The sequence below is a fragment of the Priapulus caudatus genome, unplaced genomic scaffold, assembly GCF_000485595.1.
Source record: "Priapulus caudatus unplaced genomic scaffold, Priapulus_caudatus-5.0.1 Scaffold629, whole genome shotgun sequence".
NCBI lineage: Eukaryota > Metazoa > Priapulida > Priapulimorpha > Priapulimorphida > Priapulidae > Priapulus > Priapulus caudatus.
The window spans coordinates 5,430-10,746 of record NW_014577690.1 but is presented as its reverse complement, the minus strand read 5'-3'; the positions used below and the strand labels follow the sequence as shown (position 1 = coordinate 10,746).

At 38.9% G+C, this 5,317-nt stretch overlaps 1 protein-coding gene across 1 annotated transcript in view; it reads right to left on the bottom strand.

The window, feature by feature from the left end:
* Positions 1-3,706, bottom strand: part of LOC106812275 (estrogen sulfotransferase-like) — a 22,157-nt gene extending 18,451 nt beyond the window's left edge. The window contains exon 1 of the mRNA XM_014816107.1: positions 3,574-3,706. The gene's annotated coding sequence lies outside the window, so the exon portion shown is untranslated. The remainder of the gene's footprint in view (positions 1-3,573) is intronic.
* Positions 3,707-5,317: the final 1,611 nt, after the last annotated feature.

The following is a 5,317-nucleotide window of genomic DNA, read 5'->3' as shown; positions in this document are numbered from 1 at the left end:
TACGTTTCTTTACTTTCTATTACTAGGACTGTTGTTAATGATTTCTACATTTTACCCTTATTTGTACCGTAATGTAATGTTAATGTTACTGAATAATTATCCAGTTACTATTATCCTAATTAACATTATTATAATCTAATACGATCCTTTTTGTGAGAAATTGTTTTGCCAACGATTGCTGCGTTCACGTCCTGTAATTTTAACAAATGCTTCGTTTTAAGGTGTATTTATACGAGAATAAAATTATCCTGATTACCTAACATTTTTTTGCCAATAGCGCACACGCCTCTCACTATACGTATATATATCACGCCTATTTGCATCGACCAAACGTATCCTATAACCTCGTATCGTTAGGGTTGGTCTTGTTTGTGATTTAAATATGTACTTTGTGCGAGAGTAATTTATTACACAAATGCTAGTATGTTTTGATAATTATATTTGCAGCGATTACTTACGATTACACTTATTAACCCATTACTTAACGATATTGTGTCAGCGTATATTATGTTAATTGTTCCCGCATTCGCACGTGTAATTTGATGTTACATTCCCGCAGACATACGTTGTTCCTTTCATCGCAAATTGTACCAACATTTTATGAAATTTGTACCCGAATCTTGTGCATATCGTACGATTATCGGTCAATATATGCTATAGATTTGCCTTTCGCATTAATACTAATTGTAATGGAATGCAATAATAATTATATCCACATCAGTAGCATGTTATTAATGTTCTAATTTCATTAATATTGTATCTTATCTGTACGAGAACGATATGCCGCCGACGTCCTGGAGATCCTGCTACAATAGCATCGCAAGGGCATCAATATGCGTTACCAGCTTCACGAAGATATATGTTATATGTATTAACTTGTCCCGTTTTGCCGATCATTTTGCGCAATTTGTTCGGTTACTCTTTTACTATCTGCATGTTCCTGATTATTTCTGTGTTGTTCTTCTTTATTGTTCTGATATATTCTGATGTTGTTATCCCACTCGGCTCCCTATCTCGTTCTAAATCTATATTGATCGAACACAGTAGGCTTATATTTGCTCGCTGCTAATTTGCCATCTATTAGCGCTTGGCTTCTTGTGTGGAGACCACTTGAAAAGGACCTACTATTGCTGAGCGCACGAATATAATAGTGCATTAAGCGGAAATGATTAGGTTTATGGTTATATGGCTGTGCGATTTCGGGGTTATGTCTTAGTCACGTGTTAGTGTTAGTGTAGTGTAAGTTAGAGTTAGTGTTAGTGTTAGTGTGTAATGTACACATAAATTGTGTCGCCAGCATGCAGTAGGTCCTGTTCAGCTGCCATCTACTTACTTTTACTTCTAAACCGTCCAATATCAGCAGCTATCCGTACACAAATATTGCACTGGCTTACAACACAAAACATTTTCCACAGTGTGCATGTATTCCTCAAACGCGGCTACAATAAATCGTGCATCGGATTTATATGTACATGGTGGCCGTTGATAAGCCCCACAATCAACATCAGTCCCAGCGACAGAACCACTGCGATTCTTCCACGCGCGGCGGGATCCTTCATTCTCTGCGTCTTCGTGGGTGGGGTGTGTTCGTCTTCTTCTTCTTCTTCTTCTTCTTCTTCTTCTTCTTCTTCTTCTTCTTCTTCTTCTTCGTCTTCTTCTTCTTCTTTTTCTTCATCTTCTTCTCGTATATCGTGGTTTCTCGCCTATCTACCCAGCGGTTCCCGTAGTTAATGCGATGCATGCTTCATGTTGCTGGATAGTCGCGTCCGCGATGCGAGTATATTCGTGTTGTGTATATTATATGTATGTTGAGCGATGCGGTGTTGGCGCATAGTCGTCAGAAATGACGAGAAGGCGTAAAATAGCGAAGGATTTATTTCACTTTTACAATGATGATGATTTTTTCTGCCTCCTCCTGCATCAGCCCGTGGTGATGGCACCGCTCCTCATCGTGCTGGCAAGATTCTACGTGGTCGACAAAAATCTCTGCTGAAAAGAAACTCAAGTCTACACCGATTACAAACATACGGTGCGCAATCGTGTTCGAGTCCTAACTAGTAGGGGCACCCGCTCGAGTTAACTCAGGAAGTGTGTGCACGGGATGTACACAAACAGAGGATGAGGTTGGTTCAGCGCTGTAAGTGTAACGGAAGAAAACTAAAGAACGACTAACATATAACGGAGCGAATATTTAAAGAAAGAACGGAAAGTCGAACTACGAAGCAGCAGGACACGCTATAGCATACTGAGAATTTGTGCACACGAGTAGGCATCGGTGCCAAGGGCGTAGCCAGGAATTTGGATTGGGGGGTCCTCGAGCGAGTAACAAGGTGGTATGAATTTTTGTTGTTGATTTAAATGTAAAAATAGTGCTTTAAAATCAATTTAGACGCTGTTTTGTTGACAATACTATTTGTTCTGCAGCTCTAAATTTTTTTTTTGATTGGTGGGGTCCTAGGGCCCCAGGACCCTCCCCCCACCCGTGGCTACGCGCTTGATCGGTGCATAAACGTTATACATAACCAGAAGTCGCGATTAGCAAAAGATTCTTTCCACGTGTACTTTCTTCATTTTCTGCCTCTAGTCTTTATTTTACCCACTGCATCTGCCGTCAGTGTGGGACGCCTCCGTTCCAAGATTCTACGTGGACAACAAAAATATCTGCAGTAAACAAGCATATGTTGTAGCGTACGCTTACAAAAAAAACGCTGTACAAATTTTTCCCTAGTTCAGATTATTATTCCCGGACCATGTCAGCATATATAAGTATCTATAAATAGAAGTTAATTAAGGTAGGCTCTATAACATGAGGTAATGGAAGAGTATTATAGAGAACGAGCGACTAAGACTATATATATGTAAAATGTGAGAAAAAAGGAAATATCAAACCCAGTAGCAGCAGGATACACGAGACCCTAAAAAGAAATAAACGCTGAAAAATATAAAAGAAGTCATAGATAGTTAGATGTAGATATAGATATATATATATATATAAACAAAGTAATAGTTCTATAAGTCTTGGTACAGGCTTAAAACATATTGTTATAAAATGTACGACTATCTACATATTGTATAAGATCAGCATAATTGTTACAGGCCGTTGAAAATGGGAAGAGAAGCAATAGAATGTTAGGTTACAATCACGACGCGTGCGTGCGTACTGACCTACCTTCCTAGATACTTATTTACTAATTAATTCACTTACTTATTACTAGTAGCTAGTACAGGGGCGTAGCCAGGGGTGCATGATTCCAAGCATTCCGGAATCCCCCCTGGTTTGTATCAAAATAGCACATATCTGATACAGTATGTATATAAAAGCATGAAACGAAAATTTTAACGAAATTTTATTAGTATATAGTACTAGTAGGTTTGGAATCCCCCCTCTTGGAAGGAATCCCCCATCTTGGAAAGGCTGGCTATACACCCCTTTAGTAGTACAGCTAGGTCAGTACCGCGATTTCTTTATACGCCTATGGCTTAACCTACATTTATACTCGATATGCTTTGCAACGCTGTAATTTCGAACTCGCTTATTGTGTACAGTATGTCTAAAACTTTTATATCACCTACCTTAGTTTCTTAAAATAATCTTCCGGCGGTTCAGCAGACGGTTTATTAAATTATAGTTTGTACAGTGTGAAGTGTTGATCTGTCGATCATCCAGGGGCCACACACCGGCTTACGTTAACATTGCAAAACAACCGCGACTGGACGGTGCTGCCACTAGTGGGAATTAGTCGAGATAATGCCAACAGTATAGATGAACGCGTAATATTATCATTATTGTTATTAATTATATGTTTATAATGTTATTAAAAATTGTGTTTATGTAATGTGCATACCGATGTTTATTAACGTGATTACGATTTAACCAACTATAGCGTTTATTAGCGCCTAGCAACCAAGGTTCGCAGGAAAGAAACCCAATACAAAGTAGCACAATGTAGATAAAACATTGGTACCCATGTCTTCGTAGTGTTCGAGTAGTGTGGTGCTTTAACGAAGAAATGCAACCTATGCTTAACAGAGAAGTTCTACACATTGTGCAAACCTGAGACCGCGACACTGAACAAGAGAAACGAACTCGTTAGTAAATGCAGACATAAAGATAAATTCTTATTAAGGAACGTTCTGTGAACTCTTACAATGAATTCAGTTTAGCGCCAACGCGCAGCAGTCACCGAAAATGACGCGCTAATTAGTATCTATAGTATTTCTTTAGAACGCTCACGCATGAACAATAGATGACATTATGCATGATGTTTTTATACTGCTCGGGATGTTCTAAATAGATCACTCTGTATTAGGCACTGATCATGTGGCTTATCGCTCCACACGAAACAGTTCTGTATTGCAATAACAGAGTCAAAAAATTTTCCAACCGTGTCCGCTATAACTTATCTAGATTATATATATAATAAAGATATTTGTGTGTGCGTGATATGCGCGCGGCGCGATGCGCCGTAGCGTGCGGCGTGGCGTGCGTGGCTGTGCGCGTATGTGTGCTATGTATGTAAATATATAATATATAATATATAATATATTATATATTATATATATGGAATATATTATATATATATGATGTGTGTGTTGTGTGTGTGTGTGTGTGTGTGTGTGTGTTGTGTTGTGTGTGTGTGTGTGTGTGCATGTGTGTGTGTGTGTGGTCGTGTGTGTGTTGTCTGTGTTTGTAGTTGTATGCATGTATGAAGTGTGTAATGTGTTGTATGTATTGTGTCGCATGGTGTGTGAATGTATGGGTGTGTGTGTGTGTGTGTGTCGTGTGTATGCGTGCGTGCAAGTGCGCGCCGGTAGCGTGTTGTGTATGTGTATATATATATATACTGTGTTGTGTGTGGTGTTGTGTTATGTGTGTTTTATCTCGTGTATGATGATGTGATTGACGTGTAGAGTGTATCGTGTAGTGTATGTGTAATGTGTATGTGTATGTGTATGTGTATGTGTATGTGTGTGTAATTGTAATGTGTATTGTGTATGTGTAATGTGTAGTGTAATGTGTGTTATGTGTGTGAATGGTAGTGTATGTGTATGGTGTATGTGTTGTGTATGTGTATGTTGTAATGTGATGTGTATGTGTAGTGTTGTACTGTGTATGTGTATGTGGTTATGTGTATGTGGTTGTGAATGTGATGGTATGTGTATGTGTATGTGTATGCAGTATCCGTGTGTTGGGTGTGTGTGTTGTGTGTATGTGTGTGTGTGTGTTGTATGTGTGTATCTGTGTGTATGTGTGTATTGTGTTTGCGTGTGTGTGTATGGTGCGTATGGTGTTTATGTAATGTATTGCTGTCATGGT